Raw genomic sequence first — 12,680 nt, 5'->3', positions numbered from 1 at the left:
ATTATTTTCATGTCGATTCAATTCGTTTCTTTTCTATTCGAGTTTTTTCGATTCGATTTGATTATTTTCAGTTAGATTTGTTTATTTTAGATTCGATTCAATTATTTTTGATTCGATTCGATTTTTCTCATTTCGATTTGATTATTTTCAATTCGATTTGATTTTTTTCGATTCAATTCAATTTGTTTCTTTTCGATTCGATTATTTTCATTTCTATTTGATTATTTTCGTTTCAATTCGATTATTTTCTATTCGATTCGATTATTTTCATGTCGATTCAATTCGTTTCTTTTCAATTCGAATTTTTTCGATTCGATCCGATTATTTTCTTTTCGATTCGATTTTTCTCGTTTTGATTCATTATTTTTGTTTTGATTCGATTATTTTCTATTCGATTTGATTTTTTTCATGTCGATTTGATTATTTTGTTTTCGATTTGATTTTCATTTCGATTGATTATTTTCGTTTCGATTTCATCATTTTCTATTCTATTCGATTATTTTAGTTACTATTTGATTACTTTCGATTCGATTCCATTATTTTCATGTCGATTTGATTATTTTGGTTTCGTTTCTATTATTTTCGTTTCGATTGATTATTTTCGATTCGATTTGATTATTTTTGATTCAATTTGATTATTTTTGTTTCGATTTGATTATTTTTGATTCGATTTGATTTTTTTCATGTCAATTTGATTTTAGTTTCGATTTGATTATTTTCAATTCGATTTGATTTTTTTCATGTCGATATGATTTTAGTTTCGATTTGATTATTTTCGATTCGATTTGATTTTTTTCATGTGGATTTGATTATTTTGGCTTCGATTTGATTTTCATTTCGATTGATTATTTTCGTTTCGATTATGTTTTTATTCGATTCGATTATCTTCGTTTTGATTCGATTATTTTCGTTTCGATTCAATTCCATTCCATTCGATATTTATCGATTCGATGCGATTTGATTTTCTTCAATTCGATTCGATTCCATTCCATTTTTTTCATTTCGATTTGATTATTTTTCTTTTGACTGTATTCTTTTTATTCCATTCGATTATTTTCGTTTTGATTCGATTTTCATTTCGATTGGATTATTTTTGTTTCAACTCAATTATTTTCGTTTCAACTCGATTGTTTTTGATTCGATTCGATTATTTTCGTTTCAATTCGAATTTTTAAATCGATTCGTTTATTTTCACTTCGATTTGATTATTTACATTTCGATTCAATTATTTTCGATTCGATTCGATTATTTTCATTTCGATTCGATTATTTTCGATTCGACTCGATTATTGTTGATTTGATTCGATTATTTTGGTTTCAATTTGATTACTTTTGATTCTATCTGATTATTTTCGTTTCGATGTGATTATTTTCGATTCAATTCGATTATTTTCATGTTGTGTGATTATTTTGGTTTCGATTATTTTCGTTTTGATGCGATTTTTTGTTTCGATTCGATTATTTTCGTTTCGATTATGTTTTTATTCAACTCGATTATCTTCATTTCGATTCGATTATTTTCATTTCGATTCGATTTTTTTCGATTCGATTCGATTCCATTCCATTCGGTTTCTATTGATTCGATGAGATTTGATTTTCTTAGATTCGATTCGATTCCTTTTTTTTATTTCGATTTGATTATTTTTGTTTAGATTCTATTCTTTTTATTCCATCCGATTATTTTCGTTTCGATTCGATTATTTTCATGTCGATTCGATTATTTTGGTTGCGACTCGATTATTTTCGTTTCTATTTTATTATTTCGATTCGATTATTTTCATGTCGATTTAATTATTTTGGTTTCAACTCGATTATTTTCGCTTCCACTTGATTTTTTTCATTTCGATTCGATTATTTCCTATTCAATTTGATTATTTTCGATTCGATTTGATTATTTTAGTTTCGATTTGATTATTTTTGATTCGATTCGATTATTTTCATGTGGATTTGATTATTTTGGTTTCAATTCGATTATTTTTGTATCGATTGATTATTTTCGTTTTGATTCGATTATTTTCTATTCGATTCGATTATTTTCATGTCGATTCAATTTGTTTCTTTTGTATTCGAATTTTTTCGATTCGATTCGATTATTTTCTTTTCAATTCGATTTTTCTCGTTTCGATTCATTATTTTTGTTTCGATTCGATTATTTTCTATTCGATTTGATTATTTTCATGTCGATTTAATTCGTTTCTTTTCGATTCGAATTTTTACGTTTCGATTCGATTATTTTCTATCCGATTCGATTATTTTCATGTCGATTCAATTCGTTTCTTTTCAATTCGAATTTTTTCGATTCGATCCGTTTATTTTCTTTTCGATTCGATTATTTTCGTTTCGATTCGATTATTTTCATTTCGATTTGACTTTTCTCATCTCGATTCGATTATTTTCATTTCCTTTTGATTATTTTCGATTTGATTATTTTTGATTTGATTTTTTTCGCTTCTACATGATTTTTTCGTTTCGATTCATTTATTTTCGTTTCGATTCAATCATTATTGTTTTGATTCATTTATTTTCGTTTCGATTCGATATTTTCGATTCAATTCGAATCGATTTTTTCGATTCGATGCTATTCGATTGGATTTTTTTCTTTTCGATTCGATTATTTTTGTGTTTCAATTTGATTTTTTTTCGTTTCAATTCGATCATTGTCGTTTTGATTATTTATTTTCGTTTCGATTCAATTATTTTAATTTCGATTCGGTTATTTTCGTTTCGATTTGATTATTTTCTGTTCAATTAGATTATATTCGTTTCGATTTGATTATTTTTAATTTGATTCGATTTTCGTTTCGATTGATTATTTTCATTTCGATTCGATTATTTTCTATTCGACTTGATTATTTTCGATTCGATCAATTATTTTCATGTGGATTTGAATATTTTGGTTTCGATTCGATTATTTTCATTTCAATTGATTATTTTCGTTTCGATTTGATTATTTTCTATTCGATTTGATTTTTTTCGATTCGATTCAATTCGTTTCTTTTCTATTCGAATTTTTTCGATTCAATTTGATTATTTTCAGTTAGATTTGTTTTAGATTCGATTCAATTATTTTTGATTCGATTTGATTTTTCTCATTTCGATTTGATTATTTTCGATTCGATTTGATTTTTTTCGATTCAATTCAATTCGCTTCTTTTTGATTCAATTATTTTCGTTTCTATTTGATTATTTTCGTTTCGATTTGATTATTTTTATTTCGATTAGATTATTTTCGATTCGATTTAATTATTTTCGCTTCTACTTGATTTTTTTCATTTCGATTCGATTATTTTGGTTTCGATTTGATTATTTTCGATTCGATTATTTTCATATCGATTTGATTATTTTGGTTTCGATTCCATTATTTCCGATTCGATTTGATTATTTTCGATTCGATTTGATTATTTTCGATTCGATTCGGTTATTTTCATTTCCATTTAATTATTTTGGTTTCGATTAGATTATTTTCGCTTCTACTTGATTTTTTTCATTTCAATTCGATTATTTTCTATTCGATTTGATTTTTTTCGATTCGATTCAATTCGTTTCTTTTCGATTCGAATTTTTTGATTCGATTCGTTTATTTTCGTTTTGATGTGATTATTTTCGATTCGATTCGATTATTTTCATTTTGATTGATTATTTTGGTTTCGATTCGATTATTTTCGTTTTGATGCGATTTTTTTCGTTTCGATTCGCTTATTTTCGTTTCGATTATGTTTTTATTCGATTCGATTATCTTCGTTTTGATTCGATTATTTTCGTTTCGATTCAATTCCATTCCATTCGATATTTATCGATTCGATGCGATTTGATTTTCTTCAATTCGATTCGATTCCATTCCATTTTTTTCATTTCGATTTGATTATTTTTCTTTTGACTGTATTCTTTTTATTCCATTCGATTATTTTCGTTTTGATTCGATTTTCATTTCGATTGGATTATTTTTGTTTCAACTCAATTATTTTCGTTTCAACTCGATTGTTTTTGATTCGATTCGATTATTTTCGTTTCAATTCGAATTTTTAAATCGATTCGTTTATTTTCACTTCGATTTGATTATTTACGTTTCGATTCAATTATTTTCGATTCGATTCGATTATCTTCATTTCGATTCGATTATTTTCGTTTCGATTCGATTTTTTTCGATTCGATTTGATTCCATTCCATTCGATTTCTATCGATTCGATGTGATTTGATTTTCTTAGATTCGATTCGATTCGATTCCAGTTTTTTCATTTCGATTTGATTATTTTTGTTTAGATTCTATTCTTTTTATTCCATTCGATTATTTTCATTTCGATTCGATTATTTTCATGTCGATTCGATTATTTTGGTTGCGACTCGATAATTTTCATTTCGATTCGGTTATTATCGATTTGATTCGATTATTTTCGTTTCTATTTTATTATTTCGATTCGATTATTTTCATGTCGATTTAATTATTTTGGTTTCAACTCGATTATTTTCGCTTCTACTTGATTTTTTTCATTTCGATTCGATTATTTCCTATTCAATTTGATTATTTTCGATTCGATTCGATTATTTTAGTTTCGATTTGATTATTTTCGATTCGATTCGATTATTTTCATGTGGATTTGATTATTTTGGTTTCGATTCGATTATTTTTGTATCGATTATCTTCGTTTCGATTTGATTATTTTCTATTCGATTCGATTATTTTCATGTCGATTCAATTCGTTTCTTTTCTATTCGAGTTTTTTCGATTCGATTTGATTATTTTCAGTTAGATTTGTTTATTTTAGATTCGATTCAATTATTTTTGATTCGATTCGATTTTTCTCATTTCGATTTGATTATTTTCAATTCGATTTGATTTTTTTCGATTCAATTCAATTTGTTTCTTTTCGATTCGATTATTTTCATTTCTATTTGATTATTTTCGTTTCAATTCGATTATTTTCTATTCGATTCGATTATTTTCATGTCGATTCAATTCGTTTCTTTTCAATTCGAATTTTTTCGATTCGATCCGATTATTTTCTTTTCGATTCGATTTTTCTCGTTTTGATTCATTATTTTTGTTTTGATTCGATTATTTTCTATTCGATTTGATTTTTTTCATGTCGATTTGATTATTTTGTTTTCGATTTGATTTTCATTTCGATTGATTATTTTCGTTTCGATTTCATCATTTTCTATTCTATTCGATTATTTTAGTTACTATTTGATTACTTTCGATTCGATTCCATTATTTTCATGTCGATTTGATTATTTTGGTTTCGTTTCTATTATTTTCGTTTCGATTGATTATTTTCGATTCGATTTGATTATTTTTGATTCAATTTGATTATTTTTGTTTCGATTTGATTATTTTTGATTCGATTTGATTTTTTTCATGTCAATTTGATTTTAGTTTCGATTTGATTATTTTCAATTCGATTTGATTTTTTTCATGTCGATATGATTTTAGTTTCGATTTGATTATTTTCGATTCGATTTGATTTTTTTCATGTGGATTTGATTATTTTGGCTTCGATTTGATTTTCATTTCGATTGATTATTTTCGTTTCGATTATGTTTTTATTCGATTCGATTATCTTCGTTTTGATTCGATTATTTTCGTTTCGATTCAATTCCATTCCATTCGATATTTATCAATTCGATGCGATTTGATTTTCTTCAATTCGATTCGATTCCATTCCATTTTTTTCATTTCGATTTGATTATTTTTCTTTTGACTGTATTCTTTTTATTCCATTCGATTATTTTCGTTTTGATTCGATTTTCATTTCGATTGGATTATTTTTGTTTCAACTCAATTATTTTCGTTTCAACTCGATTGTTTTTGATTCGATTCGATTATTTTCGTTTCAATTCGAATTTTTAAATCGATTCGTTTATTTTCACTTCGATTTGATTATTTACATTTCGATTCAATTATTTTCGATTCGATTCGATTATTTTCATTTCGATTCGATTATTTTCGATTCGACTCGATTATTGTTGATTTGATTCGATTATTTTGGTTTCAATTTGATTACTTTTGATTCTATCTGATTATTTTCGTTTCGATGTGATTATTTTCGATTCAATTCGATTATTTTCATGTTGTGTGATTATTTTGGTTTCGATTATTTTCGTTTTGATGCGATTTTTTGTTTCGATTCGATTATTTTCGTTTCGATTATGTTTTTATTCAACTCGATTATCTTCATTTCGATTCGATTATTTTCATTTCGATTCGATTTTTTTCGATTCGATTCGATTCCATTCCATTCGGTTTCTATTGATTCGATGAGATTTGATTTTCTTAGATTCGATTCGATTCCTTTTTTTTATTTCGATTTGATTATTTTTGATTTGATTTTTTTCGCTTCTACATGATTTTTTCGTTTCGATTCATTTATTTTCGTTTCGATTCAATCATTATTGTTTTGATTCATTTATTTTCGTTTCGATTCGATATTTTCGATTCAATTCGAATCGATTTTTTCGATTCGATGCTATTCGATTGGATTTTTTTCTTTTCGATTCGATTATTTTTGTGTTTCAATTTGATTTTTTTTCGTTTCAATTCGATCATTGTCGTTTTGATTATTTATTTTCGTTTCGATTCAATTATTTTAATTTCGATTCGGTTATTTTCGTTTCGATTTGATTATTTTCTGTTCAATTAGATTATATTCGTTTCGATTTGATTATTTTTAATTTGATTCGATTTTCGTTTCGATTGATTATTTTCATTTCGATTCGATTATTTTCTATTCGACTTGATTATTTTCGATTCGATCAATTATTTTCATGTGGATTTGAATATTTTGGTTTCGATTCGATTATTTTCATTTCAATTGATTATTTTCGTTTCGATTTGATTATTTTCGATTCGATTTGATTTTTTTCGATTCAATTCAATTCGCTTCCTTTTGATTCAATTATTTTCATTTCTATTTGATTATTTTCGTTTCGATTTGATTATTTTTATTTCGATTAGATTATTTTCGATTCGATTTAATTATTTTCGCTTCTACTTGATTTTTTTCATTTCGATTCGATTATTTTGGTTTCGATTTGATTATTTTCGATTCGATTATTTTCATATCGATTTGATTATTTTGGTTTCGATTCCATTATTTCCGATTCGATTTGATTATTTTCGATTCGATTTGATTATTTTCAATTCGATTCGGTTATTTTCATTTCCATTTAATTATTTTGGTTTCGATTAGATTATTTTCGCTTCTACTTGATTTTTTTCATTTCAATTCGATTATTTTCTATTCGATTTGATTTTTTTCGATTCGATTCAATTCGTTTCTTTTCGATTCGAATTTTTTGATTCGATTCGTTTATTTTCGTTTTGATGTGATTATTTTCGATTCGATTCGATTATTTTCATTTTGATTGATTATTTTGGTTTCGATTCGATTATTTTCGTTTTGATGCGATTTTTTTCGTTTCGATTCGCTTATTTTCGTTTCGATTATGTTTTTATTCGATTCGATTATCTTCGTTTTGATTCGATTATTTTCGTTTCGATTCAATTCCATTCCATTCGATATTTATCGATTCGATGCGATTTGATTTTCTTCAATTCGATTGGATTCCATTCCATTTTTTTCATTTCGATTTGATTATTTTTCTTTTGACTGTATTCTTTTTATTCCATTCGATTATTTTCGTTTTGATTCGATTTTCATTTCGATTGGATTATTTTTGTTTCAACTCAATTATTTTCGTTTCAACTCGATTGTTTTTGATTCGATTCGATTATTTTCGTTTCAATTCGAATTTTTAAATCGATTCGTTTATTTTCACTTCGATTTGATTATTTACGTTTCGATTCAATTATTTTCGATTCGATTCGATTATCTTCATTTCGATTCGATTATTTTCGTTTCGATTCGATTTTTTTCGATTCGATTTGATTCCATTCCATTCGATTTCTATCGATTCGATGTGATTTGATTTTCTTAGATTCGATTCGATTCGATTCCAGTTTTTTCATTTCGATTTGATTATTTTTGTTTAGATTCTATTCTTTTTATTCCATTCGATTATTTTCATTTCGATTCGATTATTTTCATGTCGATTCGATTATTTTGGTTGCGACTCGATAATTTTCATTTCGATTCGGTTATCGATTTGATTCGATTATTTTCGTTTCTATTTTATTATTTCGATTCGATTATTTTCATGTCGATTTAATTATTTTGGTTTCAACTCGATTATTTTCGCTTCTACTTGATTTTTTTCATTTCGATTCGATTATTTCCTATTCAATTTGATTATTTTCGATTCGATTCGATTATTTTAGTTTCGATTTGATTATTTTCGATTCGATTCGATTATTTTCATGTGGATTTGATTATTTTGGTTTCGATTCGATTATTTTTGTATCGATTATCTTCGTTTCGATTTGATTATTTTCTATTCGATTCGATTATTTTCATGTCGATTCAATTCGTTTCTTTTCTATTCGAGTTTTTTCGATTCGATTTGATTATTTTCAGTTAGATTTGTTTATTTTAGATTCGATTCAATTATTTTTGATTCGATTCGATTTTTCTCATTTCGATTTGATTATTTTCAATTCGATTTGATTTTTTTCGATTCAATTCAATTTGTTTCTTTTCGATTCGATTATTTTCATTTCTATTTGATTATTTTCGTTTCAATTCGATTATTTTCTATTCGATTCGATTATTTTCATGTCGATTCAATTCGTTTCTTTTCAATTCGAATTTTTTCGATTCGATCCGATTATTTTCTTTTCGATTCGATTTTTCTCGTTTTGATTCATTATTTTTGTTTTGATTCGATTATTTTCTATTCGATTTGATTTTTTTCATGTCGATTTGATTATTTTGTTTTCGATTTGATTTTCATTTCGATTGATTATTTTCGTTTCGATTTCATCATTTTCTATTCTATTCGATTATTTTAGTTACTATTTGATTACTTTCGATTCGATTCCATTATTTTCATGTCGATTTGATTATTTTGGTTTCGTTTCTATTATTTTCGTTTCGATTGATTATTTTCGATTCGATTTGATTATTTTTGATTCAATTTGATTATTTTTGTTTCGATTTGATTATTTTTGATTCGATTTGATTTTTTTCATGTCAATTTGATTTTAGTTTCGATTTGATTATTTTCAATTCGATTTGATTTTTTTCATGTCGATATGATTTTAGTTTCGATTTGATTATTTTCGATTCGATTTGATTTTTTTCATGTGGATTTGATTATTTTGGCTTCGATTTGATTTTCATTTCGATTGATTATTTTCGTTTCGATTATGTTTTTATTCGATTCGATTATCTTCGTTTTGATTCGATTATTTTCGTTTCGATTCAATTCCATTCCATTCGATATTTATCGATTCGATGCGATTTGATTTTCTTCAATTCGATTCAATTCCATTCCATTTTTTTCATTTCGATTTGATTATTTTTCTTTTGACTGTATTCTTTTTATTCCATTCGATTATTTTCGTTTTGATTCGATTTTCATTTCGATTGGATTATTTTTGTTTCAACTCAATTATTTTCGTTTCAACTCGATTGTTTTTGATTCGATTCGATTATTTTCGTTTCAATTCGAATTTTTAAATCGATTCGTTTATTTTCACTTCGATTTGATTATTTACATTTCGATTCAATTATTTTCGATTCGATTCGATTATTTTCATTTCGATTCGATTATTTTCGATTCGACTCGATTATTGTTGATTTGATTCGATTATTTTGGTTTCAATTTGATTACTTTTGATTCTATCTGATTATTTTCGTTTCGATGTGATTATTTTCGATTCAATTCGATTATTTTCATGTTGTGTGATTATTTTGGTTTCGATTATTTTCGTTTTGATGCGATTTTTTGTTTCGATTCGATTATTTTCGTTTCGATTATGTTTTTATTCAACTCGATTATCTTCATTTCGATTCGATTATTTTCATTTCGATTCGATTTTTTTCGATTCGATTCGATTCCATTCCATTCGGTTTCTATTGATTCGATGAGATTTGATTTTCTTAGATTCGATTCGATTCCTTTTTTTTATTTCGATTTGATTATTTTTGTTTAGATTCTATTCTTTTTATTCCATCCGATTATTTTCGTTTCGATTCGATTATTTTCATGTCGATTCGATTATTTTGGTTGCGACTCGATTATTTTCGTTTCTATTTTATTATTTCGATTCGATTATTTTCATGTCGATTTAATTATTTTGGTTTCAACTCGATTATTTTCGCTTCCACTTGATTTTTTTCATTTCGATTCGATTATTTCCTATTCAATTTGATTATTTTCGATTCGATTTGATTATTTTAGTTTCGATTTGATTATTTTTGATTCGATTCGATTATTTTCATGTGGATTTGATTATTTTGGTTTCAATTCGATTATTTTTGTATCGATTGATTATTTTCGTTTTGATTCGATTATTTTCTATTCGATTCGATTATTTTCATGTCGATTCAATTTGTTTCTTTTGTATTCGAATTTTTTCGATTCGATTCGATTATTTTCTTTTCAATTCGATTTTTCTCGTTTCGATTCATTATTTTTGTTTCGATTCGATTATTTTCTATTCGATTTGATTATTTTCATGTCGATTTAATTCGTTTCTTTTCGATTCGAATTTTTACGTTTCGATTCGATTATTTTCTATCCGATTCGATTATTTTCATGTCGATTCAATTCGTTTCTTTTCAATTCGAATTTTTTCGATTCGATCCGTTTATTTTCTTTTCGATTCGATTATTTTCGTTTCGATTCGATTATTTTCATTTCGATTTGACTTTTCTCATCTCGATTCGATTATTTTCATTTCCTTTTGATTATTTTCGATTTGATTATTTTTGATTTGATTTTTTCGCTTCTACATGATTTTTTCGTTTCGATTCATTTATTTTCGTTTCAATTCAATCATTATTGTTTTGATTCATTTATTTTCGTTTCGATTCGATATTTTCGATTCAATTCGAATCGATTTTTTCGATTCGATGCTATTCGATTGGATTTTTTTTCTTTTCGATTCGATTATTTTTGTGTTTCAATTTGATTTTTTTTCGTTTCAATTCGATCATTGTCGTTTTGATTATTTATTTTCGTTTCGATTCAATTATTTTAATTTCGATTCGGTTATTTTCGTTTCGATTTGATTATTTTCTATTCAATTAGATTATATTCGTTTCGATTTGATTATTTTTAATTTGATTCGATTTTCGTTTCGATTGATTATTTTCATTTCGATTCGATTATTTTCTATTCGACTTGATTATTTTCGATTCGATCAATTATTTTCATGTGGATTTGAATATTTTGGTTTCGATTCGATTATTTTCATTTCAATTGATTATTTTCGTTTCGATTTGATTATTTTCTATTCGATTTGATTTTTTTGATTCGATTCAATTCGTTTCTTTTCTATTCGAATTTTTTCGATTCAATTTGATTATTTTCAGTTAGATTTGTTTTAGATTCGATTCAATTATTTTTGATTCGATTTGATTTTTCTCATTTCGATTTGATTATTTTCGTTTCGATTTGATTATTTTTATTTCGATTAGATTATTTTCGATTCGATTTAATTATTTTCGCTTCTACTTGATTTTTTTCATTTCGATTCGATTATTTTGGTTTCGATTTGATTATTTTCGATTCGATTATTTTCATATCGATTTGATTATTTTGGTATCGATTTCATTATTTCCGATTCGATTTGATTATTTTCGATTCGATTTGATTATTTTCGATTCGATTCGGTTATTTTCATTTCCATTTAATTATTTTGGTTTCGATTAGATTATTTTCGCTTCTACTTGATTTTTTTCATTTCAATTCGATTATTTTCTATTCGATTTGATTTTTTTCGATTCGATTCAATTCGTTTCTTTTCGATTCGAATTTTTTGATTCGATTCGTTTATTTTCGTTTTGATGTGATTATTTTCGATTCGATTCGATTATTTTCATTTTGATTGATTATTTTGGTTTCGATTCGATTATTTTCGTTTTGATGCGATTTTTTTCGTTTCGATTCGCTTATTTTCCTTTCGATTATGTTTTTATTCGATTCGATTATCTTCGTTTTGATTCGATTATTTTCGTTTCGATTCAATTCCATTCCATTCGATATTTATCGATTTGATGCGATTTGATTTTCTTCAATTCGATTCGATTCCATTCCATTTTTTTCATTTCGATTTGATTATTTTTCTTTTGATTGTATTCTTTTTATTCCATTCGATTATTTTCGTTTTGATTCGATTTTCATTTCGACTGGATTATTTTTGTTTCAACTCAATTATTTTCGTTTCAACTCGATTGTTTTTGATTCGATTCGATTATTTTCGTTAATGATATCCTGAAACATGAAAACACTAACTGACAGCCTACCTATGTCAGTTTTCTTACAGAGAAGTGTATTAAGCAAACAATTTCTTTTCAAGGAAATCTATCTTATTTCTTTTGTGTTAAAGCTTAATTCAATTTTTAGCATTTCTTTTTTTTTTTTTTAATTTTTTTTTTTTTTTAATTTATGATAGTCACAGAGAGACAGAGAGAGGCAGAGACACAGGCGGAAGGAGAAGCAGGCCCCATGCACCGGGAGCCTGATGTGGGATTCGATCCCGGGTCTCCAGGATCGCGCCCTGGGCCAAAGGCAGGCGCCAAACCGCTGCGCCACCCAGGGATCCCAATTTTTAGCATT

The sequence above is a fragment of the Vulpes vulpes genome, unplaced genomic scaffold (genome assembly GCF_048418805.1).
Source record: "Vulpes vulpes isolate BD-2025 unplaced genomic scaffold, VulVul3 Bu000000713, whole genome shotgun sequence".
Taxonomy (NCBI): domain Eukaryota; kingdom Metazoa; phylum Chordata; class Mammalia; order Carnivora; family Canidae; genus Vulpes; species Vulpes vulpes.
The sequence above is the reverse complement of the archived record's forward strand: the minus strand, read 5'-3'. Positions refer to the sequence as shown.